Source organism: Solanum dulcamara, chromosome 12 (assembly GCF_947179165.1).
Source record: "Solanum dulcamara chromosome 12, daSolDulc1.2, whole genome shotgun sequence".
NCBI lineage: Eukaryota > Viridiplantae > Streptophyta > Magnoliopsida > Solanales > Solanaceae > Solanum > Solanum dulcamara.
Genome location: NC_077248.1, coordinates 26,147,918 through 26,175,152, shown reverse-complemented (window position 1 = coordinate 26,175,152; position 27,235 = coordinate 26,147,918). Strand labels below are relative to the sequence as shown.

General features: G+C 39.5%; 1 pseudogene; it reads right to left on the bottom strand.

The window, feature by feature from the left end:
- Positions 1 to 4,556: 4,556 nt before the first annotated feature.
- On the bottom strand, positions 4,557 to 4,676 carry LOC129878028 (5S ribosomal RNA; annotated as a pseudogene).
- Between the last annotated feature and the right edge of the window lie 22,559 nt (positions 4,677 to 27,235).

Genomic DNA, 27,235 nt, shown 5'->3' with positions numbered 1-27,235 from the left:
GAAGGGACAGTTGTTAGTAATATTGGTATAACGTCTTGTGTACAGCTTCGTTTCATGTGATTCAATATGTTTTGGAAAGTTATTTCATAGTTATATAACTTTCATTTATCCTTTAAAATCCTCTTTTGACTTTATCTTCTTGAAAAAGGGTGATGAAGTGTAGAGGAGGTACTTCCCAGATTTTGGTTTTGGAAATCTTACACGGACTGCTGTTGGTATTTTTGGCATATCATTTTGTACAGAATTGATGTATGGTTGATTCAAAATTTTATGCGACCCTAAGACACATTTCTATAACTTTCATGGAGGATGTAAATCCTTTTTCCCTCAATTACCCCTTCGAAACGAAGTGACAAGGTAAAACAGTAAGCTGTCCAGAATTCACATTTTGACAGTTTTGAGTGAGTTCTTTGGGGTTTGTATTGTGTAATGTTGGTGTGAATTGCTTATGTATATGTTGAAGGTTTTTGTTGTTAGTTAGATGTAGGTATTAGGAGTGGAATTGGAAATTCGGATATGCCACATTATAGGGGAGGTGCTGCCCAATTTTCGTTAACGCCTTACCTAATTAAAGAACTAGTCGAAGAGACGGGCAAGGAAATAGATTCCAGGAATGATAAGGTGCAACCTAAGATGCTGGAAAGCTAAGAATGGTTGATATTTTTATTACTTTTATGTTGAATAGGTTCAAAGGACGACGAGGCGAACAAAATAAAGAGTAACTCACAAGAGGTATGTGAAGCTTCTCTTGGTATGTTTTTGGTATAGGTATGTAAAGCCTATCATTTCTCTTTTTGGCATGTCTTAGATGTAAGCAGGATATGATATGATCTTTGGGTTATTCCATTCCTAGGTTCTAAATATAACTTCAGGACCCTCACTCACTTTTGAATGTTTAAACTTTAAAGTAGAAGCTGCTATCTTCGAGTCTTCTATATGACTGTATAACAATTGATTCGACTAACCTCTTGTTTGTAAAAAAGAAAGGCTTTGAGATAACCAATTCTCGGACTGCTATAAGATATTTCACATTGTTATATGTCTAAGATTTCAAAAAAACTTCTTTTTACATAGTCCTTAGTGACAGTTAGAGAGTATACGTCAGATACCTTCTACCCTGATCCCCAGGTGAGGGTTCACTTAATGACTTCATTGAGTCTCAGATAATGATTTAAACTGTGTTTTATTTCTCACTACTCTACTCGTGAACACTTCTTCTCTGAGTCCCGGGCTGGTCATCAGATTCGTGCAATTCACTGTATTGTTCGCCGAGTCCCTCGCTAGAAGGTCGGCATCCGTATATATATATATATGATGTGTGGTAATAAGGTGACGATGGCCTGGGGCCTGATACTGATACTATATGATGTGTTGTCATAAGGTGATAATGGCCTGGGGCCTGATACTGATACTATGATGATGTGTTGTAATAAGGTGGGGATTGCACGGGGCCTGATACTGATACTACATATATGATTCACCGGACCCCTAACGGGACCGGCTATATTGAAAATTTGAGCATGCATGTTTTTGTGATTCACAGAGTACTGGTACATGTTTCTTATTTGATGATTGGTTCCCCTGCTTCTCTATTTTAGATATACCTCCAGTTGTACTATGTTATGTTTTACATACTAAGTACATATGTCGTACTGACCCTCTTTCTTCGGTAGGCTGCGTTTCATGCCCGCAGGTACAGATACAGGTTTTGGGAGTCCATCAGCTTAGGATTCCATGCAGTTCAACTAGGAGAGGCTCCATTGTATCGGGGCCTAGTTTTTGATACTGTCCACTGATGTATAGAATTGTTTTGTCCATTCGGGGGTACAGCGGGGGCCTTGTCCTGCCATATGTTTTCATTTATATTTTTAGAGGTCTGTAGACATGTATATGTGGGTTGTGTATGTCAGTTTGATTCAGCTGGGTCTACCTGATATATGATATATGTGATTATGTTATGGCAGCCTTGTCGGCTTGCGTGCCCTATCATGTTGTGATACAAACGAAAAGGGCTACAGGTTTATGAAAATGTTATCGCCCAGTGGGGCTCTGTTACATGATATTGTCTTATTTATGATTCAATGTGACCACAACTAATAGATATGTGTACGAGGGGTCCAGGTTGGACCCCAGTCGCGGCCTATGGGGTTGGGTCATGATAGAAGTGGTATCATAGCAGTTCATCCTTGGAGTGTCTGCAGACCGTGTCTAGTAGAGTCTTGATTATCTATGTGTTGCGCGCCACATGTATAAACAGGAAGCTACAGGGCATTTAGGATGTTCCCTTTCCTTCACATCTGAGATCGTGCTATAGATCCGAGTCATAGAAAAATTTCTTATACTAACCTTGGATTTTAACAGAAGGGCGGCATCAATCGAAGGAAGTGATTAACGATATGGGCGTTATGAAGCACTCGGGTAAGTAAAGTAAAGGCATGAAAGATATCTGTTGTGGTGAGTTATGGAAGAAAAATTGAAAAGTAAAGTCGAAATCTGAAAGAAAAGTAGACTGGAAAATGCCACAAATGCAGTTAGAAGTTGGACGTATGAGGTAAGTCCAGTATTTTTTATATTACTATTGACATTAAAAGCCCTGTGTGGCTGTGATATGATATGATATTGAAAGCCCTGTGTGGCTGCGATATGATATGATATTGAAAGCCCTGTACGGTTGTGATATGGCATGACTCTATATATATATGTGTTGTCCTTGTGAGGCATTGTTGGTATTTTCTGCATGCAGGTTATGGGATAGTAAGAAGTGTAGAGGAAACTCTGCCGAAATTTTCCCAGAACAGGGAAAAGGAAATGAAACATAGATTTTTGAGATGACTGAGAAATTGATATCAGGTACCCCTACTGTGTTTAAATTAAAGATTTAGGAGATACTCTTCATGTCGTCAATAAGGGACACCCTCTTTACTTGGGGAATGTATATTTCTAAGAAACAAAAGTCTATCTGGGGAGTACAGTTCAGACCACAGTATCTCCAACCATAATTGTGCTGTAGGAAAAAAAAGGGGAGAAGCTCAGGTTGAAGGGTAAGATGTCCAGTAATTGAGATTCACTTTTTTAAAAAATACCAAGCCCCCAATTCCTAATTATAAATTAGATAAGTTGTTCATAACTCGAAGATAAACTCGGAATGAGACTAGGAGGGTCAAGTATTAAAATAAGTACTGTGATGTTTCAGAGATTCTGGGTTCTTTCAACAATGGTTGAAAAATGCTTTATGATAACAGTTTATAGTTCTCCACCGACTAATTGGGAAAAGAACTCCTAACGGAAGCATCTCAAGGAGATGTCAGGGACTGAATACGAATACGAATTAAAAGGGGGATATGTAAGTATGAATTGAACAGTGTGATACGAGTATGTAGGGATAAAGTGGAACCACTAGTAAGACACACTTAGTACACGTTGACTAAGTTAAAGGCCTGCGTTGAGAATGCAGTAAGAGCATGGGGCTTAAGATATAAAAAAATGACGCGTGTACACAACGTCGCCCCAGAAATAGTGGAACCCTTAAGGGACAAGGATGGAAAACTTAAGGAACAAATGGCACGACTTCTATTCGCTCCAAGAAACAAATGATACAGGTTGGGACAAAGCCACTACTTTGAGAAAACCTGGAATAGTTATCGTCAGAATACTGGTACTGCCTTTGTGGAAATTGGAACGACTACAAGTACAATTAATTTTTGATGAAGATAAGTAGAATGTGGCCTCAGACGAGTAGTCCCATGGGTCTCACTACTTAAGTACAAAGTAACAAATGAGGTGTCACACTATGTATGGAAAGGTTCTCATCATTTCATGATTTGGCCAAGATTCCGTACGCAGATAATCAAGTGGTAAAATATACAGAAAGACGGGGACCTGATGCAGTACCAAGTAGATTGGAGGAAGAGATTGGGAGAAATTAAGACTGGACAAAGAGACATAGAGCAAGGTACAAGAAGATGAAAGTACGAGTACCCTGTAAAGGGGGGAAGTTAATGAGAAAATGGCAAAGGTAGGAGGAGGCAATTGATATAGAAATATATTTGAGATAGACGTCTAAACTTCAATAAGATATCTTGCTGAACCAAGTTAGAAAGGTCCGAAAGCTACCAATAATTGGACAGAAGCCAGAATACTACATAAGGCAGCGTTAAGAAGTTTGTGACGAGACCCTGAACAACGTAACACTAGAAGGCGGCTGCGTATAAAAACAAAAGAGTATAACCATGAAAGGATATAAACCAAATTAAGAGACATTATGAAGGATAATGACAGTATGCTAGACCAAAAGCCAAAATTTTGGTTATAGAGTTAGTCGCAAATGATGTTGCGATAGATAAATAACCAAAGAAAAAGGAATAGAAAGCCTCTTGTGGTAAAAAATAAGGAGAACACAAAGTGAATAGAGGATAGTGGAGCTAAAGGTCTACTCCGATACTGGATGCAAGATAACAGACGAAAGGACAGGGCAAAACATAAAGATTCGCGAGACAACGCTGAGGTAAATCTGGAGCTAAGTTGAGTGCCCCACACATTATGGCAAGGATTACAATGAAACGCAACATGAAGACTTCCCAGAGAGGTCACCCATCCCAGTATTACTCTCACCCCAGCACGCTTAATTTCGAAATTTTGATGGAACTTAATGCGCTAGTGCTGGTATGATCGCGTGAGATGGAAGAATCTAAACTAGCGGCGGAGAAATGACACAAGATTATGTTCCTAGAGTACTATACATTACGTAGGGGGTATTGTAAAAAGGATTTAAGCAATACAAGAAGGATTAGCTAACTGCTAATTGACGACGCACTCAAATGCCACAACTCTTCAACATAGAACTAGTTAGTGAGAGGAAAACCGCAGAATGACTATATGGGCCAGTGGGCGAGGGAATTTCGATACCACTTGGTAGCCAACTCTGAGGGTGAAAAAGAAAAACCCAAAAGGTAAGGGTACCATCTGATGTAATTTACGAATGACAGGAAGCAATACCCAAGGTCAAAAATTCCACAATATGACCAGGACTACAAGACTCACTTAGCACTCCAGCGCCAGATGAATCTGGAGGAAATGTTACTTGTGGATTAATGATATTAGTCCCTTCTCCTTCGATAAAAGGTTACCTACTCCACCGAAAAGGTATAAATTATAGAATAAAAGAGTGGTAGGACCTTACGGAGTCCCCACAGCTATTTTCCTAGGCAAGGGATCCTAAGTTGCAATTAACTATCAAGAGATACAAAGATAGGTTAAGCCAAATTACCAAGATGGAATTAGTGCTATGGGTGGAGTAAGACATGGCCACGAGTGGACCAAAGATCTACCCCGACATCGAGTGTAGGATAAGGGAGAAAAAGGCAGGGTAAAACATAAGGACTACTGAGGTAACACTAGGATACTTCTTGTACCCTCTCATATTCTTGTAAATGTAAAGAATGACACAAGATAATGTATCTAGAGGATTACAAGTGGGGGTAAGGGAAATTGTGAAAGGGTCTAAGTAAAATTGGCAGAACTAACTAGTTACTATAGGATAACGAGCTTATATGTCAAAATTCCTTCAAAATTATACCAGATCATGTTAGACAAAGCAAAGAACGACTATGAGAGACATTATATGAGGGGACTGCAACATTATTCGGTAGCCAACCCTAAGGATTGGAAAAAAAGAGGGGAAGAAGGACCCAAAAGATCAAATGCCAGTTAAAGTTCTGAAAAGAGTCGAGAAGGACTATTTGAGGCTAATGGTTCCCAAATTATCAATGTCATTATGAATGTATTTTATACTCTATAAGAGTAGGGTGCTATATGGGTTATTGCGAGTAGGCTAACAAATCAGCTCATTTTCTTTCAAACAAAACCACCTATGTAGTTGGAACTAGGTGAAGTTATAAGACAAGGAGGTAATAAGGTTCCGTGAGGTTTCGCCTGCTAATATCTCAGATAGAGGGACTTCAATTATGATTAACGTCTAAAGATCAGTCCAAGAAAAGCTCGAGAGCACAGATAGGTCTTCGTACTGCATTTTTCCTTGAGCTGTTGAATCGACTGAGCATACTATTATATGGTTGGCTTTAAGAGTAACTGAGATGATCGTCCACCACTTATTGAGTTTAACTACCATAATAGTTACCACTCTGGTATCCCAATGACTCCGTACAAAAATGGTAGAGTAAGATGTGTAAGTCCCCTATTGGATGGGTAGATGTTAGAAAGACTAAGCTAAAAAAGCCCCGACATGATTAAGCAAGCTATTGACTAAAAGCCCAGAGTCGGCAGGAATGATATACAGATAATCGACATCGACATACAGAGTTCAAACTGATGATTCGATGTTTATAACAGGGTCACCTAGAAAAGGAAACTTAACCTAGAATATGTTAGACTGTATCAAGTTATTCATAAGGTGGGCAACGTGGATGGTAAGTTGAGCTTACCACCTCATTTGGAAACTATACGCTCAGTACCTCAGATAGGAATGCTTCGCAAAGATACTAATGAACCACCCGGGGTATATTCCATAAATGAGGTCTAGGAGTTGGAATCCTATGAGGAAAAACCTATTGCTATCTTAGATCGGCAAACGAGAAGATTGTAGACTAAAGGCGTGCCTTCCATCAAGATACGGTGGAAAAACCAAAACCAGAAAGAGAATGACCGAGGAAACTGAAGAGAACATGAAACACAGGTATTCACACATATTCCCTACGTCAACAAGTAACCCCAACTCCTGAAATTCATATATTAAGTACTTGGATAGAAGTAGGTGTTATGGAAACAATAAAAGAATCTCCCTACAATTTGTATAAGGTGCTAAGGAAAGTTTTGTTTAATATTCGGGGACGAATGTTCTAAAGGGGGGAAGGATGTTACACCCCACACTTTTAAATGCGGAATGTCTCATAAGTTCCTTAGACATTATCATATGAGCCGGATATGCTACGATACTATCTAATGACTCTAAGGAAGGGAGAATGTGATACCCCATAGTAGAGAAGGTTGGAAATGGAGTCATAAGAATCCGGAGGGAATTCAAGGTCAAGTAATGAGTCATAGGACTCGATTTACCTACGTAAGTTATTAATGTAAAACTCTTATATACTTGAGCTACTGGAGGACATACCAAGCCTGCATAGCATGGGTGACATAGGCTCTTAAAATAAGGTGAGATGACGAACCTACGAGAGGGAGCAAAAACTAGTTTTCGAACTTATGAAGGTGAAGCAAGCAGGTGACAAGCAAGCAGGTGACTCACCTACTTGCTTGAGGGGTGGACCCCGCTACCACATGGTGGCGTGTGATAGGCCGCATGAACCTAGGTGGTATCCTAGGGGCTGCCATATGTCACCCCTAAGGGGCTTCCACGTGTCACCTTCTAAATAGGGGTATATATATGTGTTTGGATGACTATTAAGTCAGTTTTATTCTATTTGGAGCTGCAACTCCAGCAACCAAAATAAGAGAGAAACGTGAGAGAAAGGCAGCCATGGGTTTGGATAATTAAAGGTAAGTTTTCCAATTTTCCTCCGTGAATTAATTATCTACCGTGTTTCTCAACCACGTGGAGGTGTGTATATGTATCTTATGATGTATACGGAATTAATTCTTCAGCTTGGAACTTGAGATAAAGTTGAAAGAACAAAGAGAGAAAACGTTAAAAACTAGGTAACAAACCCATTTTTGGAAGGGACAGTTGTTAGTAATATTGGTATAACTTCTTGTGTACAGCTTCATTTCATGTGATTCAATATGTTTTGGAAAGGTGTTTCATAGTTATATAACTTTCATTTATCCTTTAAAATCCATTTTTGAATTTATCTTCTCGAAAAATGGTGATGAAGTGTAGAGGAGGTACAACCCAGATTTTGGTTTTGGAAATCTTACACAGACTACTGTTGGTATTTTGGGCATATCATTTTGTACATAATTGATATAGGGTTGATTCGAAATTGTATGCGACCCTACAACACATGTCTATAACTTTCATGGAGGACATAAATCCTATTTCCCTCAATTACCCCTTCGAAACGAAGTGATAAGGTAAAACAGTAAGCTGTCCAGAATTCACCTTTTGACAGTTTTGAGTGAGTTGTTTGGGGTTTGTATTGTGTAATGTTGGTGTGAATTGCTTGTGTATATGTTTCAGGTTGTCATTGTTGGTTGGCTGTAGGTATTAGGAGTGGAATTGGAAATTCGGATAGGGCACATTATAGGGGAGGTGTTGCCCAATTTTCATTAATGCCTTACCTAATTAAAGAACTAGTCGAAGAGACGGGCAAGGAAATAGATTCCAAGAATGCTAAGGTACAACCTAAGATGATGGAAAGCTAAGAGTGGTTAATATTCGTATTACTTTTATGTTGAATAGGTTCAAAGGACGATGAGGCGAACAGAATAAAAAGTAACTCACAAGAGGTATGTGAAGCTTCTCTTGGTATGTTTTTGGTATAGGTATGTAAAGCCTATCGTTTCTCTTTTGGAATGTCTTAGATGTAAGCAGGATATGATATGAGCTTTGGGGTAATTCCATTCCCAAGTTCTGAATATGACTTCAGGACCCTCACTCACTTTTGAATGTTTAAACTTTAAAGTAGAAACTGCTATCTTTGAGTCTTCTATATGACTGTATAACAATTGATTCGACTGAGCTCTTGTTTGTAAAAAATAAAGGCTCTGAGATAACCAATTCTCGGACTGCTATAAGATATTTCACAATGGTATATGTCTAAGATTTCCAAAAAACTTCTTTTTACATAGTCCTTTGTGATAGTTAGAGAGTATACGTCAGATACCTTCTACCCTGATCCCCAGGTGAGGGTTCACTTAATGACTTTATTGAGTCTCAGATAATGATTTAAAATGTGTTTTATTTCTCACTACTCTACTCGTGTATACTGTAACACTTCTTCTCCGAGTCCTTGGCCGGTCATCAGATTTATGCAATTCACTGTATTGTTCGCCGAGTCCCTCGCTAGAGGGCTGGCATCCGTATATATATATATATATATATGATGTGTTGTAATAAGGTGACGATGGCCTGGGGCCTGATACTGATACTATATAATGTGTTGTCATAAGGTAACGATGGCCTTGGGCATAATACTGATAATATGATGATGTGTTGTAATAAGGTAAGGATGGCATGGGGCCTGATACCGATACTACATATATGATTCACCGGACCCCTAATGGGGCTGGCTATATTGAAAATTTGAGCATGCATGTTTTTGTGATTCACAGAGTACTGGTACATGTTTTTGATTTGATGATTAGTTCCCTTGCTTTTCTATTTTGGATATACCTCCAGTTGTACTATGTTACGTTTTACATACTAAGTACATATATCGTACTAACCCCCTTTCTCGGGGAGCTGTGCTCATGCCCGCAGGTATAGATACAGATGTTGGGTGTCCGTCTGCTTAGGATTCCATGCAGCTCAGCTGGGAGAGGCTACATTATATCGGGGCCTAGTTTTTGATACTGTCCACTGATGTATAAAATTGTTTTGTCCATTCGGGGGTACGACGGGGGCCCTGTCCTACCATATGTTGTCATTTATATTTTTAGAGGTCTGCAGACATATATATGTGGGTTGTATATGTCAGTTTGATTCAGCTGGGTCTACCTGATATATGATATATGTGATTATGTTATGGCAGCCTTGTCAGCTTGCGTGCCCTATCATGTTGTGATATAAATGAAAAGGGCTATAGATTTATGAAAATATTATCGCCCAGTGGGGCTCTATTACATAATATTATCTTATTTACGATTCAATATAACCACAACTAATAGATATATGTACGAGGGGTCCAGGTCGGACCCCAATCGTTGCCTACGGGGTTGGGTCGTAATAGAGAGGTTGATAGAGAGGTCTAGAGGCTTCAAAAAAGCTATAGTAGATGGTGGAGGGTCCAACCCTTAAAGGTTCGGTTATGGTAGAAATAGCAAAGGTCAAGGTGGGAAATAGTTTATGGGACAAGGTTCCACTAATACTCCTCCTCAGAAGTTCAACAAGCATAAGGGTCCTAATCAAATAGTCCCAAGAGATAATGTTGGTGCTCAAGCTTTTCCCCCATGTAAGAAGGGTGGGAGGACCCATAAATGGGAGTGTTTGGCGGGATCAAATGTGTGTGGAAAATTGGTTCATAATGCTCGGGGTTTTAGAGGTGGTGGTAGTGCTAGGCCTCAAGTACAAGTTGCTCATGGCCAACAAAATCAGGGAGGTGGCCAAAGCCCTAACCGTTTCTATGCTTTGCAAGGGACACAAAAGGTTGAAGAAGAACCTAATGTTGTTACTAGTATGTTGAAGGTCTTTACTTTTGATTTGTATGCATTGTTGAACCCTGGTGTAAACTTTTCATTTGTTACTCCATTCTTAGCTAATAGGTTTGATATATTCCTCGAAATATTAGTAGAGCCTTATTTGGTGTTTACCCCATCGGTGAGTCAGTTGTGGCTAGAAAGGTCTACAGGGTTTTTCCATGTCCATCTTGCATAAAGTTATTCCTTGTATCTTATATAGCTTGACATACTAGATTTTGATGTCATTATTGGGATGGATTGGTTACATGCATCTTATGCTTCCATAGATTATAGGACTCGTCGAGTCAAGTTTTCATTCCTAATTGAGTCCGTTCTTAAATGGGAGGGTCGTGATTCGATAGTGAAGGGTAAGTTCATTTCGTGTCTTAAGGCTCGAAAATTGATTGCTAAAGGTTGTATTTACCACATAGTGAGAGTTAGGGATTTTGACTCCGAAATTCCTTCTCTTGAGTCGATCCCTATAGTCAATGAGTTTTCCAATTTCTTTTTTGATATTTCTCTTGAAAGTGAAATTGATTTTGGTATCGATCTCCTCCTCTATACCCATCTTTACCCCTCCTTACCGAATGGCTCCAGCAGAATTGAAAGAGATGAAGGAATAATTAAAGGACTTGCTAGAAAAGGGGTTCATAAGGCCTAGTATTTCACCATGGGGTGCTCCTTTGCTATTTGTAAGAAAGAAAGATGGGTCTCTTCGACTATGCATACACTATCGGCAATTGAATAAAGTAACTATTAAGAAGAAGTACCTACTCCCTATGATAGATGACTTATTGGATCAATTGCAAGAGGCAAGTTACTTCTTCAAGATCGACCTTTGGTCCGGCTATCACTAACTTAGGGTGAGGGAGTGTGATATTCCCAAAATGGCATTACAGAAAAGTTATGGTCACTTCGAGTTTGTGGTAATGAGTTTTGGGTTGACAAATACGCCGGTAGTGTTCATGGATAATGAATAGGGCATTAAAACCCTACCTTGATACTTTCGTTGTGGTGTTCATTAATGATGTTTTGATCTACTCTCACAATGAGGAAGAACATAAGGATCATTTGGGAGGTTTGCTCTAAACATTGAGGGATAGGCAATTGTCTGCAAAATTTAGTAGGTGTGAGTTTTGGTTGAAAGAGGTGGCCTTTGTTGGTCACATAGTGTTAGGCGAGGGGGTTAAGGTTAATACTAAGAAAATGGCATCGGTTAGGAATTGTCCTAGACCAATTTCTCCTTCAGACATTAAGAGCTTTTTGGGTCTAGCCAGTTATTATAGAAGATTCATTGAAGGGTTTTCTTCCATCTCTTCTCCTATGACAAAGTTGACTTAAAAGAAGGCAAAATTCATATGGACAGATGAGTGTGAAAGGAGTTTCCAAATTTTGAAAGATCAACTTACCTCCGCTCCTATTATGACTCTACCAGAAGGATTAGAAGGGTTTATGGTATATCCTAATGCTTCGAAGATTGGTTTAGGTTGTGTGTTAATGTAAAATGGTAAGGTCATATTTTATGCTTCTAGGAAATTAAAAGTGCATGAGCGTAAATTTCCTACCTATGACTTGAGTTGGCAGCTATTGTTCTTGCTTTGAAAATTTGTCAGCACTACCTCTATGGGGTACATGTAGATGTATATACCGATCATAAAAGCCTTCAATACGTGTTCACCCAAAAGGACCTCAATCTAAGATAAAAAAGGTGGCTAGAGCACCGCAAGGACTATGACATGAGTGTGTATTATCATCCGGGTAAAGCCAATATGGTTGTCGATTCACTTAGTAAAGTGTCTATGGGGAGTGTGGCCTATGTTGATGAAGGAAAGAGAGAGTTGGTGAAAGATGTTCACTGGTTGGCTAGACTAGGGGTAAAGTTGTGCAGTACTAGTTATGGTTGTCCAAAATAGGTTTGAATCCTCCTTGGTGGTAGATGTTAAGTCGAAACAAGATCGTGACCTGACACTTGTCGAGTTAAAAAAGTTGGTGAAGGAAAAGAAGGTAGAGGTCTTTTCACAAAGGGGAGATGAGGTATTATATTACTAAGGTCAGTTATGTGTTCTGGATGTGGATGGCCTAAAGAGTTTGATCTTGATGGAGGCACATAATTCTGCATACTCCATTCACCCCGGTTCGATGAAAATGTAACGAGACTTAAAATAGTTGTATTGGTGGAATGGCATGAAGAAGAGCATAGGAAGGTTTGTGTCAGAATGTCCAAATTGTCAACAAGTGAAGGCTGAACATCAAAGGCCATGTAACACCCCTCAAAAATTTTCCCTAAGATTCGGACCCTTCTTGTATACGGGTAGGGTTGAACCTGATTATTGAGGAGCGTATGCATGAGCTAGGATGAGTCCCCGGGAAATTTAAGGATATTGGAGGTGATGTAGGGTCACAAAAGGCCCCTAGGACCAAATTAAATCCAAGAGATTTGTCGTGGCTAAGTCTTGGGATGAGTTCGTATAAGGGGTCGACTTCTAACAACCCTATCTTTTGAATCGTCTAAACCGTATTCTTGTTTAGACCTAGGACACTTGATTGAGTTGTTATTTCTCTTGAGTTGAGTTCCGAGTGGTTTTTATGTTTCCTTTATGTCATTTCATTCGACCATTTTACATACCAGTATATTTCACATATTGACGCCATTTGGCCATGATGCAGAAACAGGTACTAGAGATCATCAACTGGCGTTCCATTGAAGATCCACACCCACTCCCAACTAGCGGTGAGTCCTCCTAGTTCCGGAGGATATTAAGCCCTTTTTGTATAGTTTTGATATCATTTACTTTGTCTTGATTGTTGGTAGCCATGGGTTTGTCATGGGCACCTTCTAGGTTGTAGATAGAGGCTTTATAGACCAGAGTGAAGAAATGTTGAATTGTTCTTTTGAGTAGCCCTTTTTAAAATTTCTTGTCGAGTTGATGATTGTTTGGCCTTTGGCCCTAATTTATGAACAGTATATCATTAATTGAGTTTTCTACTAAGAGAATATGATTGAATGAATGTGTGACTGGACTAGGTGGTTCGCTCGGAGGTCAGAAATAGCCTTCGAGTGCCGGCCACGCCTAGGGTACCCTCCCGGGGTGTGACAAACATGGTATTAGAGCACAAAGTTCAAGAGTCCTAGGGAGTCTATGAAGTCGTGTCTAGTAGAGTCTTGCTTATAGGTGTGTTATACACCACACTTATAAGCAGGAGGCTATAGGATATTAGGAATTGTTTCCCCTCTTTCATACTCTGAATTCGTGCGATGGAGTTAAACTCTATGAAACTTCCTTTCTAATTCGTGCATTTATATGTTACAGATAATGCCTCCAAAACGTACTGCCAGCCAGAGAAATGTCGAAAATGCAGAGATGCCCCAGTCTGAGGTATGCCCGGCAAGGGCTAGAGGTTGACCTGCGAGGTATGCGGAGGCGCCTCAAGTGCCTGCTACCCCTCCTGCACCCACATCAGAGGCAGAATTTAGAGAGGTGATTGGAATGCTCACTCAGTTAGTGGCTGCCCGATATGGTAACTAGAGTTCGCTGATGCTTAGCTCTAGTCTCCAAGAGTCATCTGTTGCCGCCAGAATTCGAGACTTTCTGAGAATGAATCCACCGGCATTCACGGGTTCGAAGGTTGATGAAGACCCCCAAAATTTTATTGATGAGATGTAGAAAATTCTGAAAGCTATGCATGCTTCAGAAATTGAGGGGGTTGAGTTGGTGTCTTATCAACTCAAGGATGTGGAAAACATCTGGTATAACCAATGGAAGCAAGGTAGGGGTGAGGATGCTGAACCTTCTAGGTGGGATGAATTTGAGGGAACCTTTCTTGACCACTTCTTTCCCCGAGAATTGAAGGAAGCAAAAGTGAAGGAATTTGTGAACCTGAAACAAGAAGGTATGTCAGTTAAGGAGTATAGCCTGAAGTTCATCCAGCTGTCTAGGTATGCTCATGAAATGATCCCAGATATGAGGACAAAGATGAGGAAGTTCGTCTCCAGATTAGGGAGGCATGTGAAGAAGGAGTGCAAATCAGCATTGTTGATCTCGGACATGGATATTTTGACACTAATGGTGTATGCTCAACAGGTGGAGGATGAGAAGAGAAAAGACAGAGAGGAGCATCTGACCAAGAAGGCAAGATCAGCTAGGCATGAGAATAAGTAGAGGCAAAACAAGGGCAATAGGTCCTTCTTTCAGAAGAGGCCTCCCAATTATGCCTCATCTACTGCAAGTGCACCTATGCCGCAGAACAGGTATGACCGGCAAGGACAGAGTCACCAGAATTTCAGACCCCAGGGTTCTCAATCCCAAGCTAGCATGGGTCAAGGTTCGCAAGGGAAGCTACCATGCATAAAGTGTGTTAAGCTCCACTTGGGAGAGTGTAGAGCGGGGAGGGCCGGTTGTTATAAATGCGGCCAAATGAACCATTTTTAGAGAGAGTGTCCAGCATGGGGAGACAAAGCCCAGTTCTCTACTACCGCACCACCATCTAGGGGTGATCAGAGGGGTACTAATTCAGGCACGAGGGGAGGTACAAACCGTTTATATGCCATGGGTAGTCGCTAAGATCAAGAGAACTCTCCAAATGTCATGACGGGTATGATTCGAGTCTCTTCTCTTGATTATCATGTATTGATGGATCCGGGTGCCACTTTATCTTTTGTGACTCCTTACGTGGCTAGTAAATTCAATAAAATTCCTAAATGCCTTCTTGAACCTTTCAGTGTAGCTACTCCGGTTGGTGATTCTGTCTTGGCTGAGAGAGTCTATAGAGATTGCACTGTGTCAATTCATCAAAGGGATACCTTGGCCGACCTAGTTGAGTTGGACATGGTTGATTTTAATGTGATCCTTGGCATGGACTGGTTTTATGTCTGTTATGCCTCTATTGATTGTAGAACTTAGGTTGTCAAGTTCAAATTCATAAACAAAGTTGTCATAGAGTGGAGGGGTAGTCCTGTTATGCCTAAGGGTAAGTTTATTTCTTACCTTAGGGCCAGGAAGCTAATCTCAAAAGGGTGTATCTATCACATTGTCTGAGTGGAAGATGGCAATGTTGAGTCTCCATCTCTAGAGTTGGTCCTGATTGTCAATGAGTTTCCCGACGTCTTTCCCGAGGATCTGCCTGAAGTCCCTCCTGATAGGGAGATCGACTTCGGGACTGATGTTCTTCCTGATACCCAGCCTATCTCAATCCCTCCATATAGAATGGCTCCAGCCGAGTTGAAAGAGTTGAAGGAGCAGTTGAAGGACTTGCTAGATAAGGGATTCATTAGGCCGAGCGTCTCACCATGGGGTGCTCCCATCCTATTTGTGTGAAAGAAGGATGGGTCCTTTAGGATGTGTGTTGACTACAGGCAGTTGAATAAGGTCATCGTAAAGAACAAATACCTTCTCCCCAGAATAGATGATTTATTTGATCAACTTTAGGGTGCCACGTGTTTCTCAAAGATAGACTTGAGATCCGGCTACCATCAATTGAAGGTGAGGGAATGTGATATTCCGAAGACCGCTTTCCGGACTCGTTATGGCCACTTTGAATTTGGTCATGTCCCTTGGGTTGACAAATGCCCCCGCAACTTTCATGGATCTCATGAACCAGGTGTTTAAACCATATCTTGATATGTTTGTGATTGTATTCATAGATAATATTCTGGTCTACTCCAAGAATGAAGAGGAGAATGCCTATCATCTTAGAGTCGTTTTACAAACCTTGAGAGACCAGGTATTGTATGCAAAGTTCTCTAAATGTGAATTTTGGCTTGCATCAGTGGCCTTCTTAGGCCACATTGTATCTGGAGATGGTATTCAAGTTGATGCCCAGAAGATTGAAGCTGTGAAGAATTGGCCCAGACCCATATCCCCGACAGAGATAAGAAGCTTCTTGGGTTTGGCCGGCTATTATCGAAGGTTTGTAGAGGGATTCTCATCCATATCATCACCATTGACTAAGCTGACTCAAAAGAAGGCTAAGTTCCAATGGTCCGATGCTTGTGAGGAGAGTTTCCAGAAACTGAAGGCCAAGCTAAGCACTGCTCCTGTCCTGACCTTGCCCGATGAAACAGAGGGCTTTGTGGTCTACTGTGATGCATCTAGAATTGGTTTGGGTGGTATGTTGATACAAAGAAGGAAGGTGATAACCTATACTTTGAGACAACTTAAGGTTTATAAGAGGAATTACCCAACTCATGACCTTGAGCTAGCAGTTGTGGTATTTGCACTTAAAATCTGGCGCCACTACTTATATGGAGTGAATGTTGACGTATTCACCGATCACAAGAGCTTACAATATGTCGACAGCCAGAAGGAACTCAACCTGAGGCAAAAGAGATGGCTCGAACTACTCAAGGACTACGACATGAGCATCCTCTACCATCCAGGTAAAGCTAATGTTGTTGCTGATGCTCTTAGCAGGTTGTCCATGGGTAGCACTGCCCATGTAGAGGAGGGAAGGAGGGAATTGGCGAAGGAGGTACATAGATTAGCCTGATTGGGAGTTCGACTAGAAGAGAACCATGAAAGTGGAGTAAACGTTCGAGATGGGGCTATGTCCTCTCTTGTAGCAGAGGTAAAGAAGAAACAAGATCAGGATCCCGTCCTCCTCCGGTTGAAGGAAGTTGTTCACAAACAAGGGGTGATGGTTTTCACCAAAGGCGGAGATAGTGTGTTGAGGTACCAAAGTAGATTGTGTGTACCTGATGTCGATGATGTTCGAGAGAGGATTATGTCCTAAGCGCATAGTTCCAGATACTCTATTCATCCAGGCTCCACAAAAATGTATCATGACTTGAGGGAAATCTATTGGTGGAGTGGAATGAAGAGGGATATTGCGGAATTTGTTTCCAAGTGCCCGAATTGCCAACAGGTGAAGGTTGAGCATCAAAGGCCATGTGGTTTAGCCCAAAACATAGAAATTCTAAAATGGAAGTGGGAGATGATCAACATGGATAGGATGACGAAATCAGCTCACTTCTTGGCGGTTAAGACTACTGACACCGCAGAAGATTATGCAAAGTTGTACATTCAAGAGATCGTCAGACTGCATGGGGTTCCCTTGTCTATTATCTCAGATAGAGGAGCTCAATTTACTTCCCAATTTTGGAAATCTTTTCAGAAGGGACTGGGTTCGAAGGTGAACTTGAGTACAGCTTTCCACCCCCAGACAGATGGCCAGGCAGAGCACACTATCTAGACATTGGAAAATATGTTGAGGGAATGTGTGCTTGACTTCAAGGGAAATTGGGATGATCACTTACCTCTTATAGAGTTTGCATATAACAATAGCTATATTATGCAAGCATTCAAATGGCTCCTTATGAAGCCTTGTATGGGAGGAGGTGTAGATCACCCATTGGGTGGTTTGAAGTTGGTGAAGCTGAGTTGATTGGGCCCGATTTTGTTTATCAAGCCATAGAAAAGGTGCGAGTTATTCAAGAGAGGCTAAAGACAGCCCAAAGCTGCCAAAAATCTTACATCGACGTGAGGAGGAGAGACTTAGAGTTTGAGGTAGGTGATTGGGTATACCTGAAGGTGTCGCCCATGAAGGGCGTCATGAGGTTTGGAAGGAGGGGGAAACTTAGTCCCTGATATATCGGCCCTTACCAGATTTCGAGATGGATTGGGAGTGTTGCCTATGAGTTGGAGTTACCCTCAGAGCTAGCCTCTATTAATCCGGTGTTCCACGTTTTGATGTTGAAAAAGTGCTTGGGCAATCCCTCATTGGTAGTCCCCATTGATAGCGTTGGAATTAAGGATAGCTTGTCTTATGAAGAGGTTCTGGTCCAAATTCTTGATCACCAAATTTGCAAATTGAGGAACAAAGAGGTCGCCTCAGTCAAAGTCCTGTGGAGGAACCAATTTGTTGAGAAAGACACATGGGAAGTGGAGGAAGCCATGAAATCTAAATATCCACATCTATTCATGCCTACCGACGAGAATGTTGAAGGTAATATCCATTTCTTTGGCATGAATTCAATTGTGCATTTTGAATTTTGATTCGAAATTGTTTGAGAATTTGAGTGGTAGAATGCCTGAAAATTTTGAGTGTGATTTATACCCTGAGTCCATTCCTGGTTACTCGTCATTCGAGGATGAATGATCCCAAGGGGGAGATAATATAACAACCCTTAAAAATTTTCCCTAAGATTTGGACCCTTCTTGTATATGGGTAGGGTCGAACCAGATTATTGAGGAGCGTATGCATGAGCTAGGAGGAGTCCCCGAGAAATTTATGGATGTTGGAGGTGTTATGGGGTCACAAGGGGACTCTAGAACCAAATTAAATCCAAGAGATTCATCGTGGCTATGTCTTGGGATGAGTTCGTATAAGGGGTCAACTTCTAACGACCCTATCTTTTGAAAGAAGATAATCTGGGTGGCCCACAACCTATCAAATTAAAGGTCGTCGAGTCTTCTTTCCAATGCCACCAAGAATGTAAATTTTGAAGTTCGGAGTCGAAAGATATGACGATCCTATGATGAACTAGCACGGCAAGAATTTCATTTTTGGTCCTGGGTTGCAACTGCTGGGAAAATAGCCTTGGCGCTGTAAGGGCGCGATGCGTCACTATTGCTCCAAAAACATGCCTCATTAGTTTGGTACTTGGCGCGACGTGCCACTAAAAGTTGTGCAGGGTTTTTCGAGCATAATTTCCAGAACCCAGAAACAATGGCCTTGGCACTGTAAGGGCGCGATGCGCCACTATCACGCCAGAAACATGCCTCAGTAGTTTGGTACTTGGCACGACGTGCCACTAAAAGTTGTGCAGGTTTTAGGTGTAATCGTTCTGGCGCTGCAATGGCGCGACGCGCCACTATCGCGCCAGGAGTATTTTTGCCTATTTTTCATAACTTTTGAGAAGGGGCAATTTGGGAATTGTCCTAAATTATATAGGTATCATCCTTGAGCATTTGGGAACATAATTTTCAGCCTCCCTCTCTCTCTAGAAAAGCCCTAGAAAGATCCTCTCTCTTCCTCTTCTTCTTCTCCAAGTCCTCCTTTAACAAAGAATTGTTTCAAGAGCTTCAAGATTCGAGTTCTTCATTGAAGACCCAACCACAAGGTTTTCTTCAAAGTCTTCACTAAGGTATGTAAGGCTATCTAAAATATGGGTTGAGTCCACCCATGTGCCCTATACCTACTTTGAGGATAAATGCCTATAGAAATGGAGTTTCTTGCTAGGGTTGTGTTCAAATGAGTTTTGTTGTCCATTAGAGTGATTCTTGCTATGACGATGAGGTTTAGTCAAGAACTTCCAAAAAGTGTTTTTGTTTTAGTATGAGTTGATGAAGATGAGTTTTTAAATATGTTTTATTGATTTTCTTAACTATGTGGATTAATAAAGTATGTTATTTTCTTAAAAATGATGCTTATCTTGAATTGTTGATTTAAAGCCTTGGAGTTATGATGAGTTTCAAAGATTGATTAAATGGATAGAGGAAATGATTGGTTATGTTTACATGTTGATATAAATGTGCCTTTAAATTTCTCTTGAAAGATATGATTTAGAGATGATTGATTGTGCTAGAGTGGATGAGTTGACAAGGTTTAAATGAGACTTATCGATATGATTTGATTGAGTCGATTGGATGGATTTTTATGAGCATTGAGTCTTGGGAGGAGTATCGAGCACCGAATTGGGTAAGAGTAAAGTCCATACTCGAACCCAATAACTACGTCGCCAAATATAGGAGGGGATTGAACCGTTAAAGTCGGATGTTTCCCCAAAATATTTGTCCTAACATTATAAAACTTGGTTGGATTGGATCCATGATTGGTTGACTCGTTCATGCCCTAGCAAAGCATGAACGGATGCGGCAACAACGTCAGTTAGTTGTACTGTCACTGGCTCAAAAGTGATGGTTGTCGGATAAGAGAAACTCCCACATAAGTCTTGATAGTACTCTGAGTCGAATTGAGTTGAATGGTATGTGATTGGTACCGTCTAAACCATATTCTTGTTTAGACCTAGGACACTTGATTAAGTTGTTATTTCTCTTGAGTTGAGTTCCGAGTGGGTTTGATATTTCCTTTATGTCATTTTATTCAACCATTTTACATACCAGTACATTCCACATACTAACGCCATTTGGCTTGCATCGTTTCATGATGCAGAGACAGGTACTAGAGATTATCAACCTGCGCTCCGTTGAAGATCCACACCCACTCCTACCTAGCGGTGAGTCCTCCTAGTTCCGAAGGATATTAAGCCCTTTTTATATAGTTTTGATGTCATTTACTTTGTCTTGATTGTTGGTAGCCATGGGTTTGTCATGGTCACCTTCTAGGTTGTACATAGAGGCTTCATAGACCGGAGTGAAGAAATATTGAATTGTTCTTTTGAGTAGCCCTTTTTAAAATTTCTTGTCGAGTTGATGATTGTAATTGAGTTTTACGCTAAGAGAATGTGATTGAATGAATATGTGACTGGACCAGGTGGTTTGCTCGGAGGTCAGAAATGGCCTTCGAGTACCGGCCACGCCTAGGGTACCCTCTCGGGGCATGACAGGCCAGGTGGCCTATCCCAATATATTGAAATCCCTACTTAGAAATAGGAAGATGTGAAAATGGATTTTGTAGTGGGTTTGTCTCACACTTAGAAGTGACATGATTCTATTTGGGTAATTGTTGATAGAATGACTAAGTCGACTCACTTTTTACCGGTTAGGATTTCCTATAGGGCCGAATATTATGCAAAGTTGTATATTCGGGAGTTGGTGAGATTGCATGGTGTTCCATTGTCAATCATTTTGCATCATGGTACTCAATTCACTTTCACTTTCAGAGATCATTTCAAAAGGGCCTTGGTACTAAAATAAAGTCAAGCACCACATTATATCCTCAAACCGATGGGCATGCCAAAAAAAAATTCAAACACTAGAGGATAAGTTAAGGTCTTGTGTTTTGGAGTTTAAATGAAATATGGATGATCACTTACCACTCATCGAGTTTGTTTATAATAATAGTTATCACTCAAGTATTGAGATGGCGCTGTTTGAGGCTTTGTATGACAGATGATGTAGATCCCTAGTTGGTTAGTTTGAAGTAGGTGAGATGACCTTTATAGGCCCCAATTTGGTACTCAATGCTTGAGATAAGGTGAAAGTCATTAGAGAAAGGTTGAAGATGGCTCAAAATCGTCAAAAGTCCTATTCCAACACTAGAAGAAGGGATCTTGAATTTAATGTGGATGATTGGCTGTATTTGAAGGTTTCACCCATGAAGGGTGTGGTTTGGTTTGGTAAGAAAGAGAAATTGAACCCTATGAATGTAGGGCCTTGTAGAATCTTAAAGTGGGTTGGAAAAGTTGCTTATAAGTTGGAATTACCTTTAGAAATGGCCCTAGTTCATCCGGTGTTCTGTGTGTCTATGTTGAGGAAATGTGTGGGAGATCCTAGTTCCATAGTGCCTTTGGAGATAGTGAATGTTGAGGAGAACTTGACCTATGAAGAGATTTCGGTTGAGATTTTGGACCGACAAGTCAAGATATTAACAAAGATGTTGCATCCATTAAAGTACTTTTGAGGAATTGACAAGTTGAAAGCGCCATATGGGAAGCGGAAGAGGATATGATGAAAAGTTACCCTCATCTCATTTATTCTACTCAAGCATAAGGTAATAAGTCATTCATGTTCAAGTATTTAAGATTCCTATGTTTCAGTTTTCTTAAGTCCTCATATGCATGCATGTTCATAAAGTTAAATTTTAAAGTTATGTTTTATGCTAAGTTTAAAGATCTCACGTTTTATGCATTGCAAGGGTCTTTTTGTTCATGTTGAGTTGTTAGTCATCATGTCATGTCATTTTTTATGCCAATAATTCTCATTCGAGGATAAATTTTCCCAAGGGGGAGATGTTGTAAGGTCTCGCATGGTTTAAAGGTTGGAATGTGTCATACTAGGGAAAATTAGGGGAAAATAGCTTCGGAGGACCCTTTTTGTGTCGAACTCGATGACTATAATTGTATCTATGAGTTAGGATCAATTCTGAAGTATTAAAGAGTGTTATATGTGGTGTCGTATCATAAGACATCTCTAACACCAAACCGAATCTAAAGAATGTTTATAGGCTAAGTCTTCGTATAGGTCCGAAATAAGGTCAACTTTAAACGCCCATATCTCCTAGTACATAACTAATTAGGTTTTCCATTACCTATCAAATTAAAGGTCTTTGAGTGTTCTTTCCAACGCCACCAGTATAGTATTATTTGGAGTTTAGATTAAAATTTTATATCCTCTTAACCAAAAGGGTGCATGCAAAGTCTGCATCGCGGACTTGGTCAATCTTGTCTCAAATTTTAATTTCAGAAAAAAATGAAATGTGGGGGAACACCTCCACGTCGCGGACCTATTCCAGTTAGTTCAAAATTTAGCAAAAATTTCCAGTTTCATGTAAGGAAAACTTAGACAAATCCCTAAACATATATAGAGGAACTTGGACGCGTTCTGGGGTCATTTTTGCAGTCTTTTGCCTCCCCAAAATCCTAAACTTTATCCTCTTCTCTCTCAAATCATCTCTAACAAATTTTCCCTCAAACTCAAGGATTCAAGCTTCTCATTGAAGATCAAACATAAAGACTTCTCCAATTCTTCTTCAATTTCCTCTCTAAGGTATGTGGGTTTTCATCCATGGGTCCTTCCACACATGGATCCCAAATGTTTATCAACCTAGCATTTCAATTCAAAATGATGAAATCTTATGGGCTTTTACATGATGACTTTAAATGCAAAGATTATGATATATTTGAAGTTTCTTTACATATATTGATGGACATTGACTCTTGATTTCATGAAGATATGATGTCATTAACGTGACTATATGAAGGCTTGAAAATAGTTTTAAGACATATATGGTGGATTTCTTTGAGAATGTGTATTTTATGCATTTTTATTACTCTCATACATGCAAGAATTCTGTAAAGGCATTGAAAGTTTTTTACGATATGAACCCGCCTAGTTTCCTACGATAAGGTATAGTTGAAATGAAGTTTGACTCCAATGAATGTTATGAAGTAAATGCTTATGAAGGGGAGTCTTTATGAAATGATTTATTGATGAAAGGGCTTCTTAGACAAAGTAACGGTTCAATGTGAAAGTAAAATCCTCACATTGAATCAAATGAAATGTTTAAGGTTATGATATGACATGTATGACATCCCTATTTGCCGTCAATGATGTCTAATGCATGCATTCACTTATGCATATTGCTTACTCATGTATCTCTCTTATGTTCTTTAAATAATAGCATAATCACATACTTAGTACATTCAAAGTACTAACGCATACTTTTGCCTACATGATATCACCATGTAGGTACCGGCGTCGCTCCTCACCCTCCTCCCCGTGGCTAAGTTGATGGTTGAAGGCTACCACTTTGGTGAGTTCCCATGTTCTGGGAACGGCACTCCTATCTTATCTAGCTTATGTTATGTTATACTCTTATATTAAATTTTGGTAGTTTTGACTAAATCTTGAGGATGAGCTAGGGACCTATCTTAGCCCCCACCAATTCTTTAATGTAGAAGGTATGGTTGGACATAAAAGAAGATGTTATGTTGTCTTTGATTCTTATTAAATGTGAAGCCTCTTAGTCCCTACATCACTTTTATTTTCTACTTGATTTGTATATCATTACCAATGAAATGCATAATGAATGCTAAGAGGTTTAGGTGAGGTACCTCCGGGTATCTCATTCGTCCTGTCAAGTCTAGGCCCCAAGCCTGGGTCGTGATAATCATTCTTTGTAATTATTTTATTTATTATTAGGTCCCTCCTTCACACCAATAAATATACACCTTATTTTCTCATTTTATTCATCAAACTTTGTCAAACAACTCTTCTATCTATAAACTTCTTACTCATTCTCAAATATAATTTTAGTTTTTAGTAGTGTACAAATACTTAATGTTTGGTCTATTTTGATACAAAATGATTTCATATGTACGGATTGATGGTTTGCAAGTATTTTCTCTACTTAGAAGTTTAAAAGTTCTTGAAATTTATGGTGGGTTGTTTAAAGTATCATTTAATTGATGGATTTCATAGTGTTTATGCATACGTCTATTTACATACATATTGGAAAGTTGAAGTGAATAGAACCCACCTAGTTTTACTACATTTTAAATAAAGTATGACTTGAAAGCTTTGACTCCAAATGAATATTTATGAAAGCAATGTCTATGATCAAAAGGGAGTCTTATGAAATCAAAGAATGATGAAATGATACGAATGATCGATTCTTTATGCAATAAGGACAATTCTTGCAAATTTAAATCACCAAAGGTTTTAATGAGCTATTCTACTGAATGTGATATTTTAAAATCTCAAGTTATATGCTATGACTATATTGAAGTATTAAACTACTCTATGGGATTGACTTAGCACCTAATGAGGCATTGAGGTGGGATTCGGTATGAGAATCCTAATAGAAACTTCTTGTCTTATTAACTATGTGAAAACATAGGAGCCCTTGTAGGCTTCGGCTAGTGGATCCACAAAAGCCCTTAAAGTTCAAATTAAAGAATTAATGTAAAGTTGACTGAGTTCTACCCTAGGCAAGTTGACTCCCCGACTAACGTTGGGGGTTATGTTCGATTCCTTGTAATACCTCACATGGTCTTAATATTGGTTATAATCAATTTCCCACAAATGAATGTTTCAAATGATATTTAAATGATTACCCATGTATGTATATATCCACATATGTATGATTTAAATGCTATCTACTTGATTTCTCATGTATACACTAATTTATGTACTTTACCTTATAAATATCCTAAATGTTTTACATTGTATTGCATGCCTACATACTTAGTACATTCAAAGTAATAAAACATACTTTTTCCTATATGATATCACCATGTAGTAACTGGTGCTTCTCCTCGTTCTGCTCCACGTGTCTTATTGAGATTTCATTTGAAGGCTACATTTGGTGAGTTCCCATGTTCCGGGAACAATACTCCTTTAGATTTCTAGCCTATTATATGTTGAGAACTTTAGACACTTACTATGTCATTTCATTCTATTTTGATTGAGGATGAGCCTGGGACTTGTCTTAGCTCAGGTAAATCTAAAAGTTAGAGGTATGGTTGGACATATGTAAGTTGAAGATTTAATATTATGATTTCCACTTGTTTATTTATTGTCATTACCTATGAAAGGAGAAATGAATGCTAAGAGGCTTGTTAGAGGTACTTTCGGATTCCTCATTCGCCGTGTCATATCTAGGACCTTGGCTTTGGTCGTGACACATTTACAATCAATCAATCACAATCATAGGCACATGGAGGAACAAATTCCATGTTTTAGTTCAAACTTACATACCTGGAAGTCAAAATACAATCAAAAGTTGGAAGGTGGGATTGAACGCTTGAACCCTAGCTTCTTTCTCTTCTCCAATCCTTGCTCTCAAATAAACTAAGTGTTAATGAGAGTCTATGAGTTTAGGGTACTAATAAAGGACTCAAAATAGTCTCAAAACATTGAGTTTTTGGTCTGGGAAGGGTGGAAACATACCAAACTACCCTTAAAAACATCGACTCTAGTCATCTATGGGTTGTTCTTACGAGTCATCAAGTATTCTATGAGTCATAGAAATGACTCGTAAATCACCTTAGCACTTAAAACATTTTTCCAACACTCAGGACTCCTCGTACAAGTCCTTTTTATGACTCATCGAAACTTTGATGAATCCTAAGGTTCACTCATCCGGTCAATCTCTAAATACCCGAGTCTCTGAATCTCTTCCACGAGTCATTCTATTAATCATAACACTTCCTATGACTTATCTTATTGAATCGTTACAAAAGTACCATGGCTTGTATTTTTCAAAAATCAAGCAATGGCTCTGTGACTCATTTCTACGAGTCATCAACATGAATCGTAAGGTGACTCGTAAATCCTATTCACACTTTGCCTAATCTTCCCTTTGTATTACCAAACCTATGATTCCATACTACGATTCATAGAATCCTCTAAGAGTCATAGGTTGACTCGTACTAGCTAGCACAATCCACTTTCCTTAATCTTTCTTAACATTTTGCAAGGTTCTCGAACTTAGTCTGGGATAAAATAATATGGGGCGTTACAATATTTCCCCCTTAGGATCATTCATCCTCGAATAAAAACCAAGCTAAGGATTTACTCAAGGCACGAATACAATGAAAACTCAAATACTCAATCAATCAAAGAGTCACTACTCAGACTCAAGAATACTTATCATATACTTAATCTCAGAATGAACATCAACTCAATAATAAGAGAAAGAAATATTACAATCAATATCATCATTAGGAAGCATGAATAGATGGGGGTATCTAACTTTCATATCCTCTTCAGCTTCCCACGTAGCCTCTTCAACAAATTGATTTCTCCATAGAACTTTAACGGATGCAACCTCTTTGGTTCTCAACTTGCGAACCTGACAATCAAGAATCTAAACAAGAATCTCTTCATAACTCAAACTCTCCTTCACCCCAATGCTCTAAGCTGGGGCAAAAAGTGATTGATCTCCCCCAAAAATTTTTAAGCATAAAGATGTGAAACATAGGATGAATATCTGCTAGCTCTGATGGAAATTCCAACTCATAGGCAACATTACCAATCCTCTTAACAATTTGATAGGGACTAATGTAGTGAGAACTAATATTCCCTTTCTTGCCGAATCTCATCACACCCTTCATGGGTGAGACCTTTAAGTACACCCAATAATTCACTTCGAACTCCAAATCTATTTTCCTAATATCAATGTAGGATTTCTGGGGACTCTAAGCAGTCCTCAACCTTTCTCAGATGATTTTCACCTTCTCCATGGCTTGGTGAACCAAGTCTTTCACAATCAATTCAGCTTTACTAACTTTGAAGCAATCAATTGGTGATCTACATCTCCTCCCATAAAGAGCTTCATAAGGAGTAATTTGAATACTTTAATGGAA